This window comes from Trachemys scripta, chromosome 6 (assembly GCF_013100865.1).
Source record: "Trachemys scripta elegans isolate TJP31775 chromosome 6, CAS_Tse_1.0, whole genome shotgun sequence".
Classification (NCBI taxonomy): domain Eukaryota; kingdom Metazoa; phylum Chordata; order Testudines; family Emydidae; genus Trachemys; species Trachemys scripta.
Window position 1 is genome coordinate 25,086,163 of NC_048303.1, and position 27,262 is coordinate 25,113,424.

Below are 27,262 nucleotides of genomic sequence, written 5' to 3' on the forward strand. Positions count from 1 at the left end.
AAACAGCAAGTCTCTCATTTGCTAAGGCACAGGATAACAAGGTGCCTCATAGTTCTGAGAATGTCATACCCGACATGGTAACACAATCATTAAAGTAGCCATGACATTCCATCAGCACACACACTCTCACATGCATCCCCTAGCTGGTGCACTACACTTATCTGTACACTCTTAAGGTGCTTGATTGCTGTAAGGCCTTCATCGGGAAATCTCTAGGACTTTTAATTCTCAGTTAAACCCTGGCTTCAGTTACTATAAATTGTCCCAGTAGGTTTTTCGCTTAGAATTGGGATGGAGAAAAGAAAATGTCAAAAGTGAGCAAATGTAGTTAATAAATGAAGCAGTTTGGTGGGCAAGAAGCAATAAAAGATTGGGCCTGAAGCAGCATTGATCTGCTTTTTTCAAAACTCAACTTGTAATAAAAGTGTCTAAAATACAACGTGAAGGTGGAAGCCCTTTGGGAAAAAGCCCAGGAAGAATAACCTTTCACTCTAACTCATTCTTTTAATGGTAAGATCACTTTCATGAACACTCCAGAGAATTCTTTTGCAGAATCAGGCTTCCAAAAAATTGGATTAGGGATGAGTCAACTATTTACTATATATAGTATAGTAGTGCAAAACTAGGAACGTTTCTTTAGAATCACCAGACAATACAGATAGGGAGGCCTCTTAAGTCATCCAGTCCATGCCCCTATCAGCACAATACCATTTTACGGTATACTGTTGAATGTTCTGTCCAGTCTAGATTTAAATATCTGTTAAAGCCCAGAGAGACTATTCACCTCATAGAATTTTTCCTGTGTGACCTCTTCCAAGGAAAGTCCATTAACTGAATTGTGCTAACAAACAAATGAAAAGGCCTCTTTAAATTTATGGACCAGGGTTGTCCTGGGCCCACATATTGAACTGGCTAGTCACCCTGTGTGGGCTTTTCCCTTGCTTCCATCTGCTATAATTGAATTAAATATTACTTTTCCATGTGAGTAATTGCTGTAGTTGCTAAAGGGCTCTTTAATCTAGCAGAGAAAGGCATAATGAGAAAAAATATCTGGAGCCGAGACAAATTCAAATTAGAAATCAAGTACACATTTGTTACCAGTGAGGGTGATTAACCTTTGGAACAAACTACCATGGAAGTGGTGGATTCTCCATTTCTTGATGTCTTCAGATCAAGACAGTATGTCTTTCTGGAAGTTATGTTTTAGCCAAACAAGTTATTGGACTCAATACAGGGGTACCTGGATAAGAAGTGTAATGACCTGTGATATATATGAGACATATATCAGAAACTCTGCATAATCATGGTGTTACCTCAATATTTGTAGAAGGCAAAAAAATGCAATGAAACTATCAAACAGTAAGCACATTTTAGAACTGTCCAAATGCCCTTCTGCTAATAGTATTCTTTCTACTGTCATTGCTTTATCTCTTTAAGACTTTGTCTTTCTGGTCTCTGCCACAGTTCTGATTAAACTAGAAACATTTTGTATGAGTCTTCTCCACCATGGTTCTGACATTCATTACCTTCTAGTGCCATTCTACAGGATTATTTTCAAAGTGTTTTCTTTCATATCTGTGGTTATACATACTTTAATTGTGTTCATTTAAACTCTTTTGTCCCACTCTCCCATGTTCAAATCAGCCGTGTACATTGGAATGAGATTGTTTCCCATCATACTCTTCATAAAATGATGAGCAGCCTCTAATGAATTTGCAACTGAGAATCTTTGTTGATGGCTTGGACCTTTCCCCCCAGTGTTCTGATAGCATAGTTAGAAGAAGCTGTTGTGTGAAGGCTGTTAACCCTGATATTCTAGTCAGTATTATTTTCTAATCCTTTCAAAATGTGCAATGACGTCTCAATCCTCTATTAGGAGAATTGTCTTCAAAAGAAAGTGCTCCCCTATTACCGCACTCCTATATCGGCAGTGAATATGAGCCAAAGTGTGGGTGTGTGGCTCTTGAACGTTCACATGGGTGCTTACATGTATGAGACCTCATACAAAAAATATATTGGAACATCATATGAAGGAAGAAGGTGATGACTATAAATAAGTGAAGGAGACCTCCTCTTCAGGGACCTGGAAAATAAGGAGAAAAAAATAAGCTAAAACGTCAAATTTCTTTTTCTGCATGTAATACCAATGTTGTAAATGTTTTTTTTTTATTTTATTTTATTTTTAAAATTCTGATGCTCACTCAGTAGTTGCACAGCTTTGCATATTGCAAAGATAGAGTCTGAAAAATCCCTCTAGCACTTTGCATTCTCAAAGTGCAGTTAAGATCAGAAAAGTTACTTGAAGTAATTGCTTTTATGCCTATCAGAATATGTACTGCCACATGCATGTTGGCATGTGTAACTGACAGGACATGGGAGATTTCAGCCGTGTATATATGGAAGAGCATGTCTTCAGTTTTGAAAGTATGAGCAAGTGTGTGCATTGGAGAGCAGATGTATATATGAGTGAATGAGAACATGTATCTATCTGCCTGTTATAAGTGCACAAAAATCTTCTTCCTCTCTGTAGCTCAGTGACTATCACAAAGGGATGGGATGAGATGGTTTTAGTACCAAGTAATTGTGAAGGGAGAAGGGGAAAGCGAGAGACTCCACATCATGAAGGCTGTGGATGATGTTCTATTTCATGGTATTGCCTAACCTTTTGCTCTCCACTTTCTACTGGCAAGACTTGCTCTCCTGCCAGTAACAGTATGGTCTAATGAGACAAATCTGTGAAATTCAAAAAAGTATTTGCTATGCCTTACCACAGCATGGGGGGGCAGGGGAAGGGGGGAGATTGGTCATGCATTGTGGGAAGTGTGTGTGTGTGAGGAGAAGATTTGGATATAAAATCTCAGCCCAAATGTAACACCATTTTCTCTAACCAGTAGACCGCACATTGTCACAACCACAAGACCACACAGATCCTTGTGCAATAAGTAACTTGACTCTAAGTTCCAGGGCCCATTGGTAAAACAGCTCCACTTTCTTTTAGTAACTTATTCAGAGACATCTCACACTTGGAGCAAAAACTTGTAGATACTGATTGCATTTTAAATATTTGCCACACTAATCTAAAACCACTAAATGTATCTTTCATGTCACTCTGTGTGTGCATATGTTTGCATTGCTCATGAGGATCTCAGTCAGCTTCTAGAATATTCCCCAACTCTTACAGCACTTATTGGTTTTATTTGTTCTCAAGCCACTTTATTGTCCCTTTGCAATTACTGTAAGATAGCATGACCTCAATAAAACAGGATTTGATGTATTGGGTCACACCATAGTTCCAACAAGTCTGGGACCCAGCTAGGGTCCAGGCACCAGCAAACAAAACAGGTGCTTGGGGCGGCACATTTTCAGGGGCAGCATTCCAGCCAGCCTTTTTTTTTTTTTTTTTTTTGCGCTTGGGGCGGCAAAAGCCTAGAGCCAGCCCTGGCAGCAGCAGCGTGTCCTGCACGGGGGGCGCCCTGGGGCTGCTGCGTTTCATGTTGAGGAGCAGCGCCCACACCTTATGGCCGGATGGGCTCCGAGCGCGGGACACTCGGGCTGGGGGCTGCCCCGCGGGGCACACAGAGCCGCCTGCAGGTGCCACAGGGCAGCTGCCCCTCAGCGCCGCAGCCGGGGCTGGGTGAAGCGGCCCAAGCCACCCAGGGACTGCAGCAGGATGGCCAGGAGCAGCAGCAGCAGCGGGGCCATAGTGGGAACCGGTGTCTGGGGCACTGCCATGCGGGGCCCGCCTCCCGCTCTCTGAGGCTCTGCTCCCTCTGGGGCTGCCCTACCCCGGCTCCCCAGCCCTCTGCCGGGCGGTCCCCCGGCTCTGCCCTCCCGGGTCCTGGCCAGTCCTGGAGGCAGGAGCCCTGGCTGGAGGGCCCCTGAGCTGAGGCGCAGCCCAGGAGCCCAGCTGCTTACCCCAACCCTGCCAGCGCCGGACCGGCTGGAGGCGAGGGGGGAGCAGGCGGAATCAGCACTGGTGGGGGGAAGCCCAGGGCTGGGGCAGCAGGGAGTGTGGGTGGGGTGAGGGGGAGAGCCCAGAGTTCGGGCAGAAGGGGGTGCGGATGGTGAGGGGGAGAGAGCCCAGGGCTGGGGTGGCAGGGAGGTGCAGGGGCAGCCAAAATTTTTTTTTGCTTGAGGCGGCAAAAAACCTAGAGTCGGCCCTGGACCCAGCTATCAGAAGTGGCTTATGTAATGCTTCAGAGGAAGGCAAGATGATCCTCGCTATGGATCTGGTCCATTGTACAGTGTTGCACATAGTTAAGGTGTGTAGAAGGTGAATTCCTTCCTGTTTCCTGTGGTGATCAGCTCATTCGCTGAAGCATGATAGTAGGATATACTCCCTAAATAAGTGTTACCTTTTGCAAGCAATATACAAATACACTTGGAGCATTTGGAAGGTGAGCAATAGAACTGGTCCAACAACAGGGATGGCAAAGGGGGAACTGTAATATTTTCTTTCCCTTTTTCTCATTAAAATTTAGAATTTTGATGAAACATTGTGAAGAACTGAAGATCGTAAGTCTCAGATACTAAAACTCAGGATGTGAAAAAACAAAACATCTCAACCTTGGTCACTCCTGCTCATCTTGTAAACAATTTAAGTGTACCCAGCTGAGGAACGGCAATCAAATGCCTCTCTGCTTTCTGGCTCCACCACATCTGCAGGTGCAGCATGCAAAATAGTTAGGTCTGTTCTTAATGCTTAGCGTCCTTTTTTATAATTTTAATCTTTACTGGTTAAAATATATTCTGCTCTTGTGTTTTTTTTTTTAAATAGAGCTCAGATTTATAATTCGGTGCAACAAAGAATGAGGAGAACTTCTGCATTTTTAAAACCTGCCAAAGTATCAGGGTATTGCAAATAGAAAAAACTAATTAGCCTGAGAATAAGAGCTCTGGCAGACATTTCCTAGTGTGAGGGCAGAGATTTACTTTGCTTTCATTTTCCAGTTTTATCCTTTGCTGCCTTTATTTCATTTAAAAGAAACAGACAGACTCTTGGGGCTATTTTTTTCAGATGCAGCTGTCCAGTCCTGCCATAATACCCATTAGTTTGAATGACACTGAACAGAAGGTAGAACAAATGGATAAATACTTCAGAATGTAAAACATGATTAATCTAAGCATAGACTGAGACAGGATGGTGCGGGGAGGGAATAACCCAAAGGGAAGAAAGAAGTAGGCTTTGCACTTATTCAAATTATGTTTCAGATTTTTAATGAATGAGTGGGGAAGGAGGTGGTAATAGACTCAAAATTAGACCAGTGCAGGGTGCTAGTGGCTGGCAATTATGGATTTTTATCTAAAATATTTCTACCATCTTTATTATCCCTTAGTACAGTGCTGAGCTATAGACTTGTATGTCAGACGTTACAAAGTGAGAACACAGTTGAAGTGAGAAAACTCTTGGTCCTGCTGTTGAAAAAGTTTGTTTAGGGACAGAGTTGGTCCAGGAAATGCACACTTTTCAGTCTTTCATTCTTAAAACACCATATCAAAATCCTGTTTGCGAGGAGGAGCCTGTCAGCCCCTGGGAGTGATTGTGAAATGGACTGTTGGCCATTGGACGTAGTTGATTAGTATGCACCCCTACTTGTGTGAAGGGGAAGTTTTTTTTCTATCTTTTTTTCCCCTCTCCTGCTGAACAGCAAACTCGTCTGCACTTTCCTTCTCCTGCCATATCCTTTCCACTTATGAAATGATGCTAATACCCCCTCAAACATGGAACACCTGCTGGCAGTTGCAGCAGCCCCAAGAGAAATACTGATTGACAGAGCTTGATCATGGCTGGAATGCAGACCTTGAGGTGCGCCCAACTTCGTGACTATTGCAGATGTATTCTTTTAAAGTTCAGACTGCAGCTTTCCTGAGCAAGTGGGCTCCGGGGTATTAAGGCCAAGATTTTTTTAAATGGAAGCCTACTCTTAAAATCCTGAATTCATGTTTAGAGCCTTAAATAAGTGGCCTGATTTTCAAAAGTGATAAGCACCCGGTTTGTCCCAATTCATTAATAGCAATACCATCATTTCTAGAAATTAGGCCACTTATTTAGCTGCCTAAATATGGATTGAGGTGCCTAACTTCAGCCACCTGTTTCTGAAAATCTCGACAGTGGACATTCTATTCTAGACAAGGTCTTGTACTGCGCTCATCACCACAGTATCTGAGTGCCTTGCAGTAGTGCATTAAGCAATGTGACTACACATCTGTCATCACACCACATCTGTGGTGTTTCGCTCATCCCCTTCCCAGGGAGAGAAGCCCGCGCAGTGGAGTGTCTTGTTTTGATAGGTTCTGGATTTTTTTAATATATATATATGTATATATATATATGTTGCTATGTGTTTTTTAGAGAAGGTAATGACAAGGAAATGTGCCTTACACTTGCACATCATATAAATGCCACAAACAGACACTCAACGAAAGGCAAAGGGACATACCCTTCTAAGAGAAAACATTGTGGAAAATGCGTCTGCTGAACAAAACATTCTTGCCCCCATATTCCTTTCCCTTAAGCAGTGAAGTTGAGATTTTCAAAGCAGTCTACTAATTTTATTGGAAGTAATGTGTTTAAGCCCCACCATTGTCTTTGTGTGACTTCTGGCTTTAACCACAACCTAAGGCTTTCACAAAATATGTCTCATTGTCAGAAACCTGCAAAAACGGTGATTTTTTGTTAGAGGAGATTACATAGCATACGGTATGTTTTGTGCAGCTCCAACCAGGTGTACTGCCTGCTCAATAGTAATAGGTGAACAACTACATCTCCCAGACAATGAAAAGAGAAGTTTTCTAAGGGTGTGAGGTAACACAATAAGGTCATTCATGCTTGATGAAGTTCTTTAAAAATGTCTCCATCCCAGCATGGGTGATCTTCAATCAGATACCTCAGGAGTTTGGCTTTTCTGCAGGACTGAGGAGTACTGAGGGGGGGGGGGTCACTTCCAATCCTGTGAAAGCATGAAAAAGTCACTTTCACAAGAGATTTTTGCTGATAAAACTTTGAACAGAGATAGGAGAGTGGCCACATTGAAAATGTGGTGTTTGCTATAGGGAGTGATTGGCAGCCTGTCATATTCTGGTGTTGGATCAAAATGTGGGCAGTATAGACTCATCTTCACCACTGAGAATGTGACCAAATTAGCCCTCCGGCTGATATATTGCCAGTCCTGTTTCTAAGCCTCTGAGGGCATGTCTACATGGTAAAGAAAAACCCTCAGCTGGCACCTGACTTGGGCTCACAGGGCTCAGGCTGTGGGGCTCTTTCATCGTTGTGTAGACTTCCTGGCTGGGGCTGGAGGCCAAGCTCTGGGACCCTTCCACCCCACAGGATCCTAGAGTCCAGACTCCAGCAACGAATGTAGCAATGAAACAGCCCCTCAGCCCAAGCCCCGCGAGCCCGAGTCAGCTGGCATGGGCCAGCCTCTTTGTCGTGTAGACATACCCTGAGACTTGACTTCTTGGGATGGCCCTAGAGTGGGTTAGCTTCTTATAGAGGCTGCCAGCAATGCAGAGCTCCTTGTCTCAGGTTTATCTAGCCAATAGAATTGTGTGATCTATGTGATTTGGCTGCATGTAATGTCACAGTATAGGTTGCTCTTACAGACTGTGTATACTTGTACTGAATTCATTAAGCATTTTAGCTAGGGGAGGATCTGCTAACTGAAATAGTGACTTCCCTTATCTATGCACATCATCCCAGTCATGTTATTCATAAATGAGGAAATGAAGCAGGATGCCAAATGGTGATATTAAACAGCAGCTTCTATCAGTGTTGGCTATAGGTTTTTGTTTTTTTGTCCAGCTACCCTAGGCATATCACCCAGACAACCCTTGGTGCTAAAAGTGGATAGTCAGTGAATATTCTCAGAGAATACACAATAGTAGGAAAGCAATCAAAATGGTTCAGAGGAGTAGAGAGTCAACCCAGGTTCACTACCAGCCACTGGGGAAGTGACACGGTCTGGGCAGTGAATGGGAAGACTGACTGAGACAGTTTTTATGGACAGACTTTGATACCCCAGAAGGGGGAAAACACATAATTGCCTGGCCAGAGGGCCAAGCCACAAAGAGCTGAGTCACAAACAAGGAGCACCCTAACTTGCAGAGAGAGCGAGAGAGAGAGAGAGAGAGAGAGGCAGGCTGTAGGACATGCGAATGAGTGATGGAAGGGGGTGTTGGATCTGGAAGGAACTAATCCCCAGAACCGTCAGCAAGAGGTGCCCTACTGGTGTGCAAACCTCAATACGGTAAGTAGCTGGGTTGCTGCCAGCTAACAATTAGACAACTATTAATACCTAAATATTATTAGACACTGATAAGCTGCCAGTTAGCAATGTGTATATACTCCAGGCTGATTTGTTAGTATTGTAGGGAAATGTTCTCATTCTTTCCTTTTTTGCTGAATTGTATGAGTGAGATTATTTGTGTAAATGTTTTATCAGGGTTCATAGAGTTTAAGGCCAGAAATGGACTATTGGATCATCTAGTCTGACTTTCTGTATAGCACAGGTCATTAAATTTCTGACCACATTACCTCTGCAGTGAGTCACGTAACTTTTGGGTTTGGTTAAAGCATACCTTCCAGAAAGACACCCAGTCTTGATTTGTAAACATCAAAAGATAGAGAATCCACCACTTCCCTTGGTAGTTTGTTCCAATGGTTGACCACCTTCACGGTTAAAAATATGTGACATATCAAATTTGAATTTCTCTCCTTTCAGCTTCCAGCCATTGGTTCTTGTTATGCTTTCTCTGCTAGAATAAAGTCCTTTAGTACTCAGTATTTTTTCCCATCAAGATACTTATACACTGTAATCAAGTCACCTCTCAGTCTTCTTTCTGAGAAGATAACTCTATTGAACTCTTAAGTCGCTCTAACTGTGAAATCATTTTTCTGGTTCTTTTTACACCCTCTCCAGTTTTTCAACGTTCTTAAAATGTGAACACCAGAAGTGTACACAATGTTCCAGGGGATTCTTGGGTGCAGATTATCTAGACCCACTGATTTAAAAATGTTTATCCATAGTAGATGTTGTTTAACATCCTCCCTAGTTACTAATGGACTGGAAAGTACTTCGTCAACCTCATATGGTACGAGCACATCATGCTGCTGCTTTTCAAATACAAAACAGAAATATTTATTGAACACTTCTCTTTTTCATCCTTACTAACAATTTTAACATCCCCGTCTAGTAATGGAGTAATACCATGCTAGGATTTCTTTTGTCCATAATATACTTTAAAAACTCCTCCTTATTTTTGGATTTTTCATGATGTCTTTAGCTTAATATTACTAATATCTTATTCTCAAGCCTCCCCAGGAAAAGGGGTGAAGGGACTTGGGGGGATATTTTGGGGAAACAGGAGATCCAAGTGGTCTTTTTCCTGATTCTTTGTCTAACTCACTTGGTGGTGGTAACATATCCTCCAAGGGCAAGGAAGAATTTGTGCCTTGGGGAAATTTTTTTACCTAAGCTGGTGGAATATAAACTTAGGGGGTCTTTCATGTGGGTCCCCACATCTGTACCCCAGAGTTCAGAGTGGGGAGGGAACCATGACATGAGTCATTATTATAGGGTTCTGTGGGAAAACTACAGCCCTCCAAATTGTAACTTTTTGAGAAAACATATGAAGGTTGTGGATGTTTGTCTCTTTTAGTGATAGTGACAGTGCTTGTGTAGTTCCATGCATAGAACAATTATAACACATGTCCAGGTCATGCATCCACAGGCCCTATTAATTAACTTTCATTTACTTGTGTCTTCCAGCCCATGACTGGTGCTACCATGATCAGACAAACACCTAAACATCAGTAGATATGCCTCAAAGGCAATAATGCAATTATTTTATTTCTTGCCAGCAATCTCCATCAGTGTACATCAGGGGTTCTCAAACTGGGGGTCTGGATCCCTCGGGGGTCATGAGGTTATTACATGGGGGGTCATGAGCTGTCAACCTCCACCCCAAACCCTGCTTCGCCTCCAGCATTTATAATGGTGTTGAATATATTAAAAAGTGTTTTTAATTTATAAGGTGGGTCAGAGGCTTGCTATGTGAAAGGGGTCACCAGTAAAAAAATTTGAGAGCCAGTGGTGTATGTGTTTGATTGAGGGCACCTACCTCATCAGTTTGGTGAGTAGCATTACATCTTCTGCTCTGGATCCAGACTCCACTGTGTAATCCAGGGGTTCTCAAACTGGGGGTTGGGACCCCTCAGAGGGTTGCGAGGTTCTTACATAGGGGGTTGCAAGCTATCAGCCTCTACCCCCATCCCGCTTTGCCGATTTATAATGGTGTTAAATATATATAAAAAGAGTTTTTAATTGATGGGGGGGTCACACTCAGAGTCTTGCTATGTGAAAGGGTCACCAGTACAAAAGTTTGAGAATCACTGGTGTAAATCCTTCTGCTTTCTTCTCCGTGATTCAGGGTTTTGCCCAAAGATTGTAGAAGACTTGTAAACTTCAGGGCCCTCGGGTATTACTATCATTACCTATCAATACTTCATTATATAGCAGATCATAATGGCCAGAACTTTGTTCATTTTAATGAGAGAACATAATCTTAAAATAATTTCATTGACAAAGTATTGTGGCTGAAATATAAGGATGTGAGAAACCGAGATGTTGGTGTGTTCTATTTCCTAAATTAAACTTACAATAGATGTGTTATGGAAATTCCCATAACTCTTTATGAAACACTTGAGAACTTTTGGGGGTAAAAGTATTTCTTTTTTCTGGGAAAAAATGTGCAATAAAAATGTGTTTGGTCTGGCTAACTGGATTTGGAGGTATGGATAAATAAACAAATGAATGAATGAAGGATAACTGTCCTTCTACATCTCATAGTTGGCTAAATCCCCTTGAAGATTCATTCCTCTGATACTCAATTTCCTTAGCACAAGATTTGCCAAAGGACAGCTCATGCAGTGTTACAATGCAGCCCATAGCCATCGTGATTTCTAATATGGAGGTGTGGTTGCCCCTGCATACTACAAGGCTTAGTGTGCTGCTCCCTAGTGATCCTGATCACATTTCTCAGCATTGCAGCATTGGCATTCACAGGCCAGGGGAACCTCTGAATTAAAAATAAAGAAAATAATAGATGGCTGTCATCTGCTCTCTATTATGCAGTTTAGATGTAGCCCTCTGGCTCCTGGTAAACTGCCAGTGGTTGGAAGTTTGGATGTTCCTGACTTAGTAGGTGTTGGGACAACTTTCCTTCTGTATGGCTTGGAAGTTCTTAAGGTACTGGTTGCTGAGTCAGGGTCCATCCAGCAAGACAGAAACTCAGCAAGAGGCACAAGTTTAATGGAGAAAATCCTCTTTCTGAGATATCGGATTTATTCATAGGTTTTTTTAGTCTGCTTCCAGCCAAAGCCTATATCCTCCACATTCCCTCCAGACATCAGTCAATAAACACCGGAACACAATAATCAGTCCACATGCTCTTTCTTTGTTTCTTAAGTCTCCAGAGCTCAAGTCCTAGCTTCTAGGCAGAAAACTTCTTTCAGTCCCCAGACCCTGAGAGTCATTTGGCTCCTATTTAAGGCTCTGGACTAATTATAACTCAGCTACATCTGACTAAATATGCGAAAAGCAGGAAGAATAGGTCATCTCAGATGGGACTCTCTGAACACAGTGCAGAACAATGGCTAGGACTTAACTTCAAATTGTCAGGCCAAGAGGCACCAGAGGACCTGTATGCCCAATCAGTTTCCTGTGCCTGACTTTACACAATCGGCTTGTTCTTAGCACAAAGTCAGTCTATATGCTCTTTTAGTTTCTTTCCATTCTCAGTACAATCTACCCCAGGCACTCAATAGTCATGAGTCAGGTCCCACACAATCATGAGGTTGGCCTAAAATTCACAAGACTTTTAAACAGAACCCACAATTGTTTATGTTTTATTTGCCATCTAATTCCTGAGCTTTTAAGGTGCACTTACTTCACATTTTCAAGCCTTTTCCAGATTTGCCAACTTAGCTACTTTGTCACTAGATTTAGCAACTTTTTGATTTCCCTAGCGAGGAAATAAGTGTCAAAGTGACAAGTGACAAATCTTGTGACTTTCACTGCTGATTACAGTGACATTCAAGAAAGAAGTCACCAATATGCATAGTCACAAAATCATTCACACGCAGCTCAATAGCGTTAATAAAATCCACTCCATGCTCTTCTTACTACATTCTGTTGCATGCCAAGTCAATGTCATTACATCTCAATTGAGCATGTCCTTGGAAGGAATTGCAATCCAGGGCTTCTTGGGCCGAGATCCCACCCCACCTTCCATCCATGAGGTTCTCCTCACTGGTTAACCTGCTTCCCCCACCCTGCTTGCTTCATTAGTCATCTTGCCCTGCATCACAGGGTGCGCTACCTACTACAGACCAGCAAGAAAGAACACATTTGGGTAAAAACAAGCCCTGGCTAATGTGTTCTCCAAATGTGCCCTGGCTAATGTGCTCTCTCCAAAGTGTGCCTGGCTTTAGCAAAGTATTTATTAGTATTTTAATTTAATTAGCCTCTACAAACTTCTTTTCCTTGCCTGCAGATTATAGTGATCTCAGCCCAAGAAGCCCTGGAATGCTATTCCTTCCAAGGACATGCTCAGTTGAGACGTAATGACATTGACTTGGTGTGCAGCAGAATGTAGCAAGAAGAGGATGGAAAGGATTTTATTAACACTATTGAGCTGTTTGTGAATGATTTTATGACTATACTCGTCTGGGCGCATATATGTAAAATTCTCTGTTGAATTCTCTGGAAATCTTGTTTAGTGATATTTTTGACTCTATTCAAGTACTTAAATAATGACATCTAGTGACTTTTCAGGGTTTGTCTGATGACTTCCTATACGGAGTTGGCAAAAGGTCCTTTTCCTACGAGCAGGAGAGCTAAAAACTTGCCTTTAAAATCAATAATAGCTGAGATTCTCTTATAATCACCAGCTTTAAGAAAAACGCCAAATACTGCAAGATTCACAATAATATTGCAAGAATTGGCAATGCTGCCTCTTTATCCGAAAGCTGGGGTTGGGATGCAACTCCTAAGCCTTTAACCAAATGCTTTAAAACAAGGATGTGAGATATGTTTTGAGATCCATGCAGGGTGTTCCTAATCTACTGTAAATTAATATATCTGCACATGCCTGCGGCATGTGAACCACACAAAATCTTATGAGGATTTGTTTAGCCTTGTGATTTTCCCTTTACTGTTTTTTCCATTCAGCTTTCTATTGTCATTGAGAACTCCTTCTTGAGTTTTGTCCCTAAACCCAAGGCTAGGAGGCTAATTTCACCATTACATAACAGATTGCATAAACTATGCTACATGCTTGACTGTAGACATAAAGTTTAGTTTCCCCTTTATCTATGTTACTAGGTGTCAGGGGCCTAGTATGAGCCGCACCAGAAACATTCATGCCTGGGTTAGCCAACTAAAATCTCACTCTCACTGTCTTTACATACATTCTTAGTTTCCGCATCTACAGAAGTTCCTAGATCTCGCTTCATAGCCCATATTTTGAGGATTCTTTCATTTTGCACTTATTTTGCTCTTTTCCATTCTTTGGCATTCCATGGAAAAAAGTCGTATGGGATGATGTAACTGAAGAATTAGTTAATGACTATCATAATATGTACAAATATGGAGGGGGAGGACAAATTAAGGTTGCACAGGCAGCTCTAATTTAGTCACTTCCTAATTTTTGTCTGCTTGAGTTTGAAATTTTAATGTTGTTTTAAAGCAGGTTTTGTTTGTGTGTTTCCCTAGGTTTTTATAGGGCAAATAAAAAAAAATAGAAATTCCATCAGGTGGCCTTATACTGACACCTAATAGATCATCAGGTTTAGAACAGACCTCTGCCACGTGAGCTAACAGAGTGACTGATAGCAATATTAGATTGTCTTCCTCAGTGTGGACCTGCACTACAGGGGGATAAGACACACTTTGCCAGTTGGTGCCACAGATATTTCTTGGCAACAAAAGACTGGTGAGAATTGGGAATCTTCCCCCTGGCCTGGCTTTTGTTCTTTCTGCATGTCAATCAGATGCTTCTTCCTTCAGTCAGATGGTTGCTTGGGTGCCTTATAACCCAGGATAGACAGGCTCCCTGCTCTCAGTTCCACCGTCTGACTTAGAGCAGTCTGTCATGACCAGGACATGAGTGGTCAGAGCAGGAGTCAGGCCAGGTCAGATGCTGGAGGTCAGAGACTGAGACAGGCCAGAGGACAAACCATGGATTACGTGTCTGGCAGCATCATGTTACCATGAGATCAGCAGTAGGCACAGGTATTGCAGGCAAAGCAGTCCAGAGTAGGGAGAACCTAGCTGCATGGACAGCTTCCAGTTCCTGTGCTTGGGTTAAGTAGAGGCTGGGGACCAATCAGATCCCGGGACTGGAATCCTCTGTCAGAGTTCAGCTCTATTCAGACAATGGTTAGCAGCTCACTAAGTGGCAGGTTGGGACTGCCTGGGTTGCATGAGCATTGTGGACTAAGGTTCAAGACCTACAGTCCTTGATGCACTCATTACAGAGAAAATCTGGTTTTGCCCTGGATTGGAGGGAGGATAGCCCATTGCTTTATGGGGATAGTGTATGCACAGTATGAGAAGCTATGAGGGGATGGAGCAAGCTTAGAAGCTATGAGGGTATAAAAAAGCACAATAAGAAGAGATTTTTAGTGCTAAAATTGAATACTATCCACTGAGCATGTGCAAACTGTAATTTTTCTAAAGGCTTGTAATGTGGCCAAATTTGAGCAAACTTTCATGAGACAGCAACGGGAACATCGCGGACAATAAGGCCACCCCCCCCCCCGCCCAATTTTAATCTCTGTTCCAAAGCAGAGGGGTGCTAGCGCTAATCAAGGAAAAGGTTGCTAGAATTTTTTAACATGGGCAAAACAACATATTTTTACCTCTCCTCATTCTCGGAATCAGCTGAACTGTTTTGGCTGAAATTTTTTAAACAAATTCAGCCTGAGGCAGACACCTGGCATAAAATTTCAGCCCAAGTGGTTAGTTTGACAAAATTCTAAGCAAACTGAAACCAGGGTCTTATAATGGAAAGTGTCAGGCAATTACCAGTGACACTATCAGCCTGGCCTATAATAATATATATCTGTGAATTATATATTATATATGTATTTAGGCTCAAAGTGTGCCCATCCCTCCTGGAAATATCACTTCAGAAATGCAATTAATTGGTGGTTCTAGGCACAAAAAAACAAAGGGCATGGAAACTATGTACAATATACTATTGTCCTAGTAGGTTTAGAGTTGGATTTTAATTCAAAATTAAGAACACTGGTTTACCAAGGATTTAAAAGGACAAAAGAGAGAAGTCAGATTTTGATGTTTAGAAAGTCCCCTTTTTTGAGAGCAAATATACTTTTGCAGATGTGAAACAGAACATTTCTCAACAAATAAACTTCAGTCTAGAGGGATTTAGAAGTGCTGTTTTACTAGCAACTTTATATGAGTGGTCAGGCTATAAAAGCAGTAAATATGTCTAGTGCTTCATTTTTCAAAAGGACTTTATTTTTTCTCTCTCTCCCTTTGGATTGTGATGTTGGGAGAGAAAAGCCGATGTTGAAAACCCAGCTTCCATGAATGGATGTTAAATGATTAAATTAATCACTAAGCATTCAAAAACAGATGACAAGGTATCCCAACTATAAAGCTGACATATTTGCTGGGGACAGCTGGATGGAGTTGGGGAGTGTTAATAGATGAAGAAGCACTGTAGTGTTAGGTGTGGCTTTTGCAAAAGGCTGAGTGGAAGAGTCAAAGGATAATTGGGACTGGACCTTCGCCTTGCACATCTGCCTGTCTTAAAATTGTGTCTTTCCACCACAATCAGTTGTCTGGCTATATTTGGTGTCTTTTCAACAGTCTGATACTTAAGAGTATATTATCAGTCCAAAAAGGCAGAAATTATTTAAACCATCCACACTGCTTGCCTAAGATTCCCAGTTCAGCTACTACTTAGTACCATGTATGTCAAATCGGGTTGGGTTTTTTTGTGTGTGGTCTTGGTTAGATCTGTGGATGCATGCTTTCCAGAAACCCACTAACAAAAACAAGCCAGGGGTGATTACATTACATGCAAATATAAATAGCAACTACATCACCTAGTAGGGACATCTTGTAGGGAATTAGCTTCCACATCAGCTCAGCTGCACAGTGTTTGCAAACTACTCTGAACAACCTCCCTGCAGCTTTGCTTGTTTTGAGTACAGCCAGACATAATGATGTTAATGACTGGAACCTGAGGCAAATTTTTCTCAAACAGAACACCTCGTTAAGATATCTTCTTTGTATTGCTGTTGATATTCTGGGTCAGCGATCACACATCTTTTATAGCTTGATTACCTGCAAGTTTCAACTCATTCTGAAGCTTAAGACCAAAAATGTTAATTGAACTAATAAAATACATACTCTGTATTTCACATTTTTTTTTCTTGTTTGATATTTAGGACACCACAAACCTGCCCTCAATGCTGATCTCAATTTAGGGCCACATTCTGAGGCTTTAGCTCCTCTTAAGTAGCACCTGAGCCTGTCAGTGGATAGCAGTGGTTTCAACATAAGTAAGGGTACGTCTACACTACGAGAGTAGTTTGATTTTACTTAAATCGAATTAGTGGAACCGATATTACAAAGTTGAACGTGTGTATCCACACTAAGAACTTTTTGAGTCTACACTAACGGGGCAAGCGTCAAATTGGAAGTGGTGCACTGTGGGCAGCTGTCCCACAGTTCCCGCAGTCCCCGCTGCCCATTGGAATTCTGGGTCGAGCCCCCCAGCCTACCCGCTAATGCCCTGGCTCATGAAGCCCTATACAGGCGCCCTGGACAGTGAAAAAGAACTCTTCAACTACCGTCTAAGCAAGTGCAGAATGGTGGTGGAGTGTGCTTTTGGACATCTCAAGGGGAGATGGAGAAGCTTACTGACTTGCTCTGATTTCAGCAAAAACAATATCCCTATTGTTATTGCAGCTTGCTGTGTGCTCCACAATCTCTGTGAGAGCAAAGGGGAGACATTTATGGTGGGGTGGGAGGTTGAGGCACATCGCCTGGCTGCTGATTACGCCCAGCCAGACAGCTGGGCAATTAGAAGAGCCCAGAGGGACGCGCTCTGCATCCGGGAGGCTTTGAAAGCTAGGTCCCACAGTGAGCAGGGTAACCTGTGACTATTAAGTTTGTTTAAAGAGAAGCTGAACCTGCCCCCGTTTCTTTACCCACTTAATGTTGACTATCCCTGTCCAGTTACATACCCCCTTCACCCCGTTGCCCCCCTTCCAACACACCTTTAAAAATAAAATAAACGGAACTTTGTTCATTAACACCATTTTCTTTATTAAGGGTTTCGTGGTAAAGGGTTGAAACTGAGACGCAGACTGTGGTGGGGAGTGGGTGCAGTGATGGAAAGGACGCTTCTAAACTCGAGGAATGACAGGCTCCTGCTCCTAGAGCGGTCCGCAGTGGTGGACTGGTTGTTTCAACGGAGCCTGCTACCCCTCCTTTTTGGGACTCTGTGTGTGGGGGCTATGTGACTTTGTGGCGGGGGAGGACGATTACAGATCCCCTGCTGCGTGGCTCTGTCATCCAGGCTAAGGACCGCTGCATAAGATCTGTAACTGCCCTCCCCGCCACAAACTCACATAGCCCCCACACACAGAACATGAAAATCACCTCCCAGACTGACCAGGGTGCCTAGTAACTGCAATGTGTGTGTGACCTGCTGCTGAACCTGCCCCTGTGTCTGTGCCCTGGTAAAGGTGACTGTCCTCTCCAATTAGCAACCCCGTTTCCCCACTTCAAACACACTCTCCTCTAAAAGAACATGACGGAAACAGTAATGAATAGAAACGTATTTTTTATTAACAACTACACAGTTAGGGGATGACACTGGGACGGGGGCTTGGGTGAGGTGCTTTTGGAGTGAAGGAAAGGACTTATCAAAACTTTGGGAATGAGAGCCGTCTGGTAGAGTGACTGTTTTCATGGCCCCTGCTGCCCCTCCTCCTTGGGACTTTGGGTGAGGGGGGGATGGGACTTTGTGGCGGGGGAGGGCGATTAGAGCTAGACTGCAGCAGGGCTCTGTCCTCCTGCCTCTGGTCCTGCAGAACATCTACAAGGCACCGGAGTGTGTCTGTTTGCTCCCTCATTAGTCCAAGGACCGTTTGAGTCGCCTGCTGGTCTTCCTGCTGCCACTTGTCCTCCCGTTCGCTGTGTGATTGCTGGTATTGCGACATGTTCTCCCTCCACTGGGTCTGCTGTGCCGCCTCGGCTCGGGAGCAGCCCATAAGTTCGGAGAACATCTCGTCCCATGTCCTTCTCTTTCGGCGCCTAATCTGCGCCAGCCTCTGGGAGGGGGATTCCGGGGTAGGTCGGGAGACACTCGCAGCTGTGGGATGGGAAAAAGGGAGTGAATTCCTCACAAAGATACATTTTTGTGAACAATGAACATAGTCTTTCTCTGTGAACAAGACCATGCACAGCACCTATCATATGCGCACTTAGGACAAGATCGAATTTTCGGCCTTCGCATTCAGTGCCTGGGGTCTTGGAGTACAGATCACATAAGCAGGGCAGGACAGCGGAATTCGGCTAGCAGGCGGACATGGTAAGCTGTAGACTTTTGACTCCTTAAAACTTAATTTATAGCAGTGCCCTCCTTTCACGTTCAAAGCAGTGCCCTAGCGTTGGCCAGTTCCTGCTGCCGGCAATCTGGCCAGCATGAACTCTGCCCCTGTCCCATCCCCCTCGCCGCTGTCCCTGGGAAAGAACCCTGTATGTTGCCCCTGTCCCGCTTCCACCGCGTGGCTGTAAACCGCCGGTTCAGTTATGTAAAGGAAGAGGCAATCAGTCCCAATACTAACATTCCCCTAATTTAAAGCAGGTCACCATGAGTGATATCACTCTGATGAGGATCTCGGACACAGAGAAAGACCGCATGCTGCGTGAATGCCAGCAAAAACCAGGGCCGTATGCGGCCATGCTGTGCGAGGCACTGATCCCGGAGTACTTGCTGCTAGCCTGGCGTGGAAAAGTTTTCTACCATGGAGGATGCAATAAGGCCGCTCTCCCCAGGAACCTAATGCAAAGGCTTTCAAATTACCTCCAGGAGAGCTTCATGGAGATGTCCCAGGAGGATTTCTGCTCTATCCCCGAACATATTGATACAATTTTCCAGTAGCTGCACTGGCAAGGACTAAAAAGTAGAGCACCTAGGGCAAAGTAATCATGCAAAACCAGACATTTTGAGATACTTTTGCAGTAGTTGCACTGGCAAGGACTAAAAAGTAAAGCGCCTAGGGCAAAGTAATCATGAAAAACCCATTGTTAATATTCCATTCCTGTTCTGATCAAAATAAATGTTTACATGTTTGAAACACTTACCGACTGATCCTTCCCCGGATTCAGGGTCAGGGTTAACGCCTTGGGAGGGTTGGTAAGGGATCTCCATGAGGGTGATGAAGAGATCCTGGCTGTTGGGGAAATCAGCATTGTATGCGCTGTCGACTACCTCGTCCTCCTCATCTCCTTCCTCATCTTCCCCATCCGCGAACATCTCCGAGGAAGCGGCCGTCGACAATACCCCATCATCAGAGTCCACGGTCACTGGCGGGGTAGTGGTGGCGGCCGCACCTAGAATGGAATGCAGTGCCTCGTAGAAATGGCATGTCTGGGGCTGGGATCCGGAGCGTCCGTTTGCTGCTTTGGTCTTCTGGTAGCCTTGTCTCAGGTCCTTGATTTTCACGCAACCTGCATTGCATCCCAGCTGTATCCTCTCTCCGTCATGGCTTTGGAGATCTTCTCGTAGATCTTTGCATTCCGTTTTTTCGATCGCAGCTCCAAAAGCACGGACTCATCACCCCACACAGTGATCAGATCCAAGACTTCCCGATCAGTCCATGCTGGGGCCCTCTTTCTATTCTGCGATTGCATGGTCACCTCTGCTGGAGAGCTCTGCATCGTTGCCAGTGCTGCTGAGCTCGCCATGATGTTCAAACAGCAAATGAGATTCAAACTGGCCAGACAGGAAAAGGAATTCAAATTTTCCCGGGGCTTTTCCTGTGAGCTCAGACTGCTGTCCAGAGGATCAACAGAGTGGTGCACTGTGGGAAGCTCCCGGAGCTATTAGCATCGAATTCCATCCACACCTACCCTAATTTGACATGGCCATGTCGAATTTAGCGCTACTCCCCTCGTCGGGGAGGAGTACAGAAATCGATTTAAAGAGACCTCTATGTCGAACTAAATAGCTTCGTTGTGTGGATGGGTGCAGGGTTAATTTGATTTAACGCTGCTAAATTCAACATAAACTCCTAGTGTAGACCAGGCCTAGGAGTACCAGACTCTGTCTCTAAGTGAATTGAGTCACATTACCGTTGTCACAGTATCAAATATTCTCCCAAAATATTGTATATATATGGATAAAAAGTAGTCCAAGCCATGCAATTCAAATAACAGATTTGTTTCTCGCCATTGTAGAAATGGGGCTAACTATGAAACTTGGATCTGGGTTCTGTTTCTGAATCTCTCCCATCTCCTGAGAAAAGGTTTGGATTCATGGTTTTGTCCCATCTCGGATACATCTGATTTATAGTAGTAAAAAGGGCATGAATGTTAAATTAATCCTACCAACGACCCCATGAATCCAGTAATTTCCCAAAAGTGTGAGTTACAAAAGGAAATATTCAATAGTGGAAAAAATGAAGATCACTAATGCTTCCAAATGTCACTTCTCTCTTTGAATCCCTTCATTGGCTCCTCCTCTACTCATCACATAAAACATAAGCTACTTGTCTTCTCTTCCTTTTATGACCTATCCCCACCCTACCTATCTTCTCTCATTTGCTATCGAGATCTTGACTCCCACCCCCAATCAGCCCGTGCCAACCTCCATCTTCCATTTATTAAATTAATAAACAATCATCTTTTTCCCCGTGCTGCCACTCACGCTTCATAGCAGCAACCTGTAAACAGCTGTGGAGCTACCACTTTATCCTTCTTCTAACCCCTCCTTAAAAACTCTCCTTAGCCATGATGCCTAAAAAAAGCTTGACAATGGTTAGGCTCCTGGTGTGCTGAGACCACTGCCTATCCTGCTGACCAATATTGTCATCTTAGTTTTCTATTTATCCCCCACCCCCATCTATCTGTCTGTTTCCAGCTGTTGTCTCTTGCCTTAGATTGTCAGCTCTTTAAGGCAGGGGCTGACATTTATGTTTTGTGCTTGTACAGCACCTAGCACAACAGGACTATGGTTCATAGCTAGGGTACCTGGGCAGTATGATCATAGTAGCAAAAATACTAATCATTAAATAGTAATCTGTAGTTTGGCAATACTCCCAGAAGTGCACAGTTACCATAAATTTTTAAATTGATACTAATTAATGATCAGTCACAGTCAAACTCTGTCAGTTACCTGCAGAGCCCGCTGCCAAGAACACTGGGAATAACAATACTCTTTCTATACAGTCCAATTAGACACAATTATTGTACATGCTACATGAGTAGTTCTGTTAAATCCACACTCACTGATGTGCAGTTAGTGGCCATGTCATAGAAACCATTTTAATACTTACAAGAAATATTCCTGTCACTCCAGGAAGCTCATTCATGTGCTGTTTCTTCTTTTTTCTTTCCCCCCTTCCTGTTTAAAAAAAGATAATAAATTAAATACACCCCATCCCCATAGTAATGCAGGATACATATCCCTAGTAGGACAAAAATAAGTTGGACAATGCACAAGTTAAGTTTTTGTGAGGAATATTGTCTTGGCCAGGTTTCTCATGTCATATGTAGTCGTTTCTTATTCATATTTATTTTGCTAAAAGTATATAAAATAAAATATTTAATGCTGTTTGTTATCCAGTATATTATACAAAACATAAGGCCAGAACCAAAGCTGGTATAAAATGGAATAACCCCATTGAAGTCACGAGGCTGATAGACTTCTGCAATGTTAAAGTTGTAGAGCTAAGATAAGAACAAGGGAACATACAAAAGTTAAGGTTCCTATAGCAAGTCAACACAGCCAGTCTATACAGCCTGTGGACGAGGTCCTCAATTGGTGTATTGTGGTCCTGATCCCTGACTGAGACCTCTCTTTCATCATGATATAAATAATTATATATTAGTGCAATTTTTTTCTATGTAATAAAATACAGTAAGTAGGTGGTCATCTGTCAGTATGAAATGTACTATTTTATTATTTACTTTGCAATATTTTTTCCTATACGATTACTGTGCGAGGATATATACTGACAAGAGTAAGCATTTTTAATATTTTGGTATCTTGGTTTTCAAAATACAGATAAAAAGCCCCAATCTTTGTTATATACATATCATACACTTTGATGTAAAGATAAACATGTTTTCCTAATAATGTCAAATTAATGTTCCAATATGCATTAAATATTGATTTAGAAGTATTTTTCTAATAATTTAAAGTATTGCCACCTTTTCTGAAGGACTGAAAAGAAACTGGGGAAAGAAAAAGGTCCAAGAAAGGGAAAGAGAAGAAATACGTTGAAGGGTTTTTCTGTACTGTTTATCTCAGGGGTAGATTCTGATCTCATTTATAGCAATTTCAATGAATTCAATGGGCCAGGGGCAGCAACAAAGATTAATACCAACTGAAGATCTGGCAATGAATTTACTCCTGGCTTATATTCCTGCCACTGAGATCAGAATATGGCCCTCGGTGCTATTATAGTAATTCTAACTTTCATAGCACTGCAAAGATCAGCCAAAGAAATCATACATTTGGTATTTCTCTCATGCAGGAATAAGAGCACCTAGACATGAGGGGATGGGTTGGCTCAAACGGGTGATGTAGCTGTCTCCTTGTAAAACCCTTTAGCACTTTCTGGTTTCAAACTGTTGGAATGCACCTGGTTTATATAAAATCCATCACTGTTTATTAAAAGGAAATTAGCTCAGCTCCAAGCCTCAAAGACACATTTGTCTCTGAACATGTTACTGGAATGAGATATACATTTTGTTTCATCTTAAATGTGTCCACTAATTCCCAAAATAACAGGGCCCTTAACCATATGCTGCCAATGTAACACACACATTAGATGGCAATGCCTACAGTTAGAGTAGGAAGGTGAATACAAATAATAATTGTCCGAAGAAGAAAGATAATTTTTTTAAAAGTGGTTAAACAATGAAATAATGCCTTATTTTCAAAGATCTGAGCACCTGCAGCTCCCATGAACTTTAAGGAACTTCACCTCTGAAAATCAGGGCAATGTCAAACAGCTTATTAATTTGAAAAAAGGAATCATTAGTCTTTGGCAAAAACAACGTGGAGTCCTTGTGGCACCTTAGAGACTAACAAATTCATTTGGGCATAAGCTTTTGTGGGCTAGAACCCACTTCATCAGATGCATGGAGTGGAAAATACAGGAGCAGGTATGAACAGATGTGAGTTGCCTTACCAAGTGTGAGGTCAGTCTAACGAGATAATTTAATTGACAGCAGGATACCAAGAGAGGAAAAATTAATTTTTGAAGTGGTAATGAGAGTGGCCCATTTCAGACAGTTGACAAGAAGGTGTGAGTAACAGTAGGGGGGAAATTAGTATTGGGGAAATTAAGTTTAGGTTTTGTAATGACCCAACCACTCCCAGTCTTTATTCAGGCCTAATCTGATGGTGTCCACTTTGCAAATTAATTCCAGTTCTGCAGTTTCATGTTGGAGTCTGTTTTTGAAGTTTTTTTGTTGAAGAATTGCCACTTTCAGGTCTGTTATTGAGTGATCGGGGAGATTGAAGTGTTCTCCTGCTGGTTTTTGAATGTTATGATACATTTGTGTCCATTTATTCTTTTGCGTAGAGACTGTCCAGTTTGGCCAATGTACATGGCAGAGGGGCATTGCTGGCACATGATGGCATATATCACATTGGTAGATGTGCAGGTGAACGAGCCCCTGATGGTGTTGCTGATGTGGTTAGGTCCTATGATGGTGTCTCTTGAATAGCTATGTGGACAGAGTTGGCACCAGTGTTTGGTTCCTGGGTTGGTGTTTTTGTTGTGTGGTGTGTAGTTACTGGTGAGTATTTGCTTCAGGTTGGGGGGCTATCTGTAAGCGAGGACTGGCTTGTTCCCCAATGCCTGAATATGTGTGAAATTGACAAAGCCTTCCACCTGGGCTGGCAGAGAGACAGGGAGCTCAGGCACTCAGTCTGCCCTTGCAGCTCCAGGAGCTGGAGCTATGGAGAGCTAGGGCACCTGGGCTCTTTGCCTTTCTGGCTCCCGGAACTCTCTGGGAAAGCTTTTGTCACTCGCCAACAAAACATTTTTGACCAGCTCTAATTGGATCCCATTCTTCAGTGTGTTGTGCCCATTTTAAATAGGGATGTCCATGCACTTTAAGAAGTGAAACTAGAAGTTGAAAATTAATGCTGAATAGACTTGTTTAAAGCTTAACGCGTTCCTTACAAAGTCACATCTTCATTTGAACACTCAGGCCTATCCTGCAGCCATGGATATCAGTGGAGTTTCTTGATTCACAAGAACAGGCCCAATGATAGTGAATGACAATGAAATAATCAAGACCACATTAACACAAATTCCACTTAATTGGGCACACACTGAGGACCAGATCCAAAGCCAATTGATATCAATGGAAAGACTCACATTGACATCAGTGGTATTTGGATCAGACCCTAAGCAAGTACCAAGGGATTAAGTGGTGCTTTACCAGCTGTTAAATAAGGATTCTATTATTATTGATATTCATAATGCAGAAAGGCTTAGGAGCCCTGGTCATGGACTGGGACTCCATTGTGCTAGGTGCTATGCAAACACAGAACAAAAAAGCTGGTCCTGGCCCAAAACACTTATAAAACAAGGGACAACAGGTAGAGACAGGCAGACGGTGGAGCAAAAGCAAACAGTGAGACAGTGCTGCTCAGTGTGATATGCTGTGGTCTCAGCATACCAGCTGCCTAAACATTAACAAAGATTTTTGTAGGCAGCAAAGCAGATCAGAATCCCAATTTCTGGCTTTGATACAGAGCATGCCACATAAAGATTACAAGGAAAATAAAGACTATAATCTGTGACATGAGTAGTATTTTTATTGTATTCTTTTTTCATTTTGTCTTTTCACAGTTTATTTTTAAATGGCTTCTTTGTGCCAGACCCTGTGAACAGACACTCCTGAGTAATTTTACTCACATCAATGGCCCTGCTGAATTACTCAAGTGAGTCAAGTTGCCCCTATGCATAAGCAGTTGAAAGACCAGGTCCTTAATTGGCAGAGCTGTCTAAATTGGACTATAAAATATCCACCAGCATGTTCCAAATAAAGTGATTTCTCTTGTATGAGAAAAACAGTCTGAGTGCTGTGAATGTGCATTTCATGCTAATCTACCATTGACCACTTTCCCAGCTATTAACACTTTTAATGTAATGTTATAGTAAGGAACTATCATTTTGTCATTGAGATTTGTGCTAAAGATGATGATAAAATAACTTGGAAATGAACAGGACAATGGCTTCCTGTTGGAAACTTAAAGCAATGTAGATTGCTTCAGTAGTTATCACAAATAAAAGCCATGATGCTTTTAATTTCAAAATGATAATTTCCTATCATTTCAATGAAAAAAATATGAGAGAAAATTTTAATGCAGCAATGCACCTGCTTTCAATTTGGCTTTCTAAAGCTCACCAGATACAATGGTGTTGAATGAGTGTTACAACATCACTGCCAGTAACTTTCCATAATATCGGTGGGCTTGAGTGTTGGCCAGGTTCTTTGCTATCCTCATTACTGGAGAACTGTATGATCCATTCTGAATACAAATATATTTGCAGGGCCATAAGAAAAGTATCCCACATTTCCAGCGATTTTGGACAATTTCTTGAGGAAAAAATCTGCCACTGATTTTTACACCTGTGTTAACTTATCATTTATCGATTGAAATATATAGTGTGTAGTTCTGGGGGTTGTTGCTGAAATGTATTGTACACAGTGTAGATTGGTCTGTGTTTACCATCCTTTTGACTTTTTAGTCATGTCCTTATGTTTCTCTGACCCTGAAACTACTCTGTGTCTCAGGCTTCTGACCAGATTCATGAATGGCTGTAAGGAACAGGAGTGGCACAAATGGGAGAATCTGAAGGATCTGCTCATATGTGAATCCAGAATTTTCAGTTCCATTAAAACTGTGCTGCTAATCACTAACCCATTCTTTTCCCCTTCCCTGCATTGTCATTTCTGTTAATTCATTCTTTGCTCCTTTCTCCTGATTTTAGTTCTTTCCCTCTCAGTATGTTCTTATCTCTTGCATAAAATTCTGCCCCCCGTTATCTTTCCTTTCTTGTTCGTTTAACACATTTCTTTATCTTGTCCCCTTCTCTTTTTTCACTTATTTTATAATTTTATACATCTGTCCTTCAACATAGTATCTGAGTGATTCTCACATAAATAATTGGTAGAAATGGCAAAATTCCTAGTGCACTTAATGGAGTCTCTGTCACTTTACCCTTTTTGTTTTTCATTGTTCAGATTTTATTATCTGCTTTTTGGTAGAGGCTTAAGAGCAGAAGGGGTGTCAGTGCAGTCAGGGTCATTTTTTATGACTGAGATGTATTTTCAAAGACTTCTTTGTCCAGCCCTGTTTGAGAACTACCAGCTAATTAGTGGAGCTGATCAGACTTTTAGGTTAACTGGCTGGCATCCACCCAGGTCCCTAAAGGTTCTGGACCCACATTGCTTGTTGAAATGTGACTCTCTATCTTCCTATACATCTATTACAACTATTAAAAATAAAATAAAGAAAACCTATCACCCAAACTAAACTACTATTAATTAATTGATATAAAGAATACATCAATATAGCTATCAAATCAATAAATCAACAAGTTCAATATTGGATTGGAATTAAGTCATCAAAGTAGTTAAATTATTTTATTAACACACACACAAGCCTATTCTTATAAATTCAAGAAGGGATCTAGTTAGGTGTCTCTCCATTTGGTTATAAACACCAACTAAAGAATTGCATCAGTTCAATCAAATGTATAACTTGGAGATGGTTAGATAATAATTTGGTTTCAGTATTAAACTATTTAATATCGCTAAACCACCACCTCAGAGGCAATTATAATTCTTCCTCTTTAGTTTTAAATTCTTGCGTGGTTGCTAACCTGTTCCTCTCTTCCTCCTCCCCAAACAGAGATATTATAGAGGCTTTAATAGAATACTTCAGATGAGCAGAAGCTTCA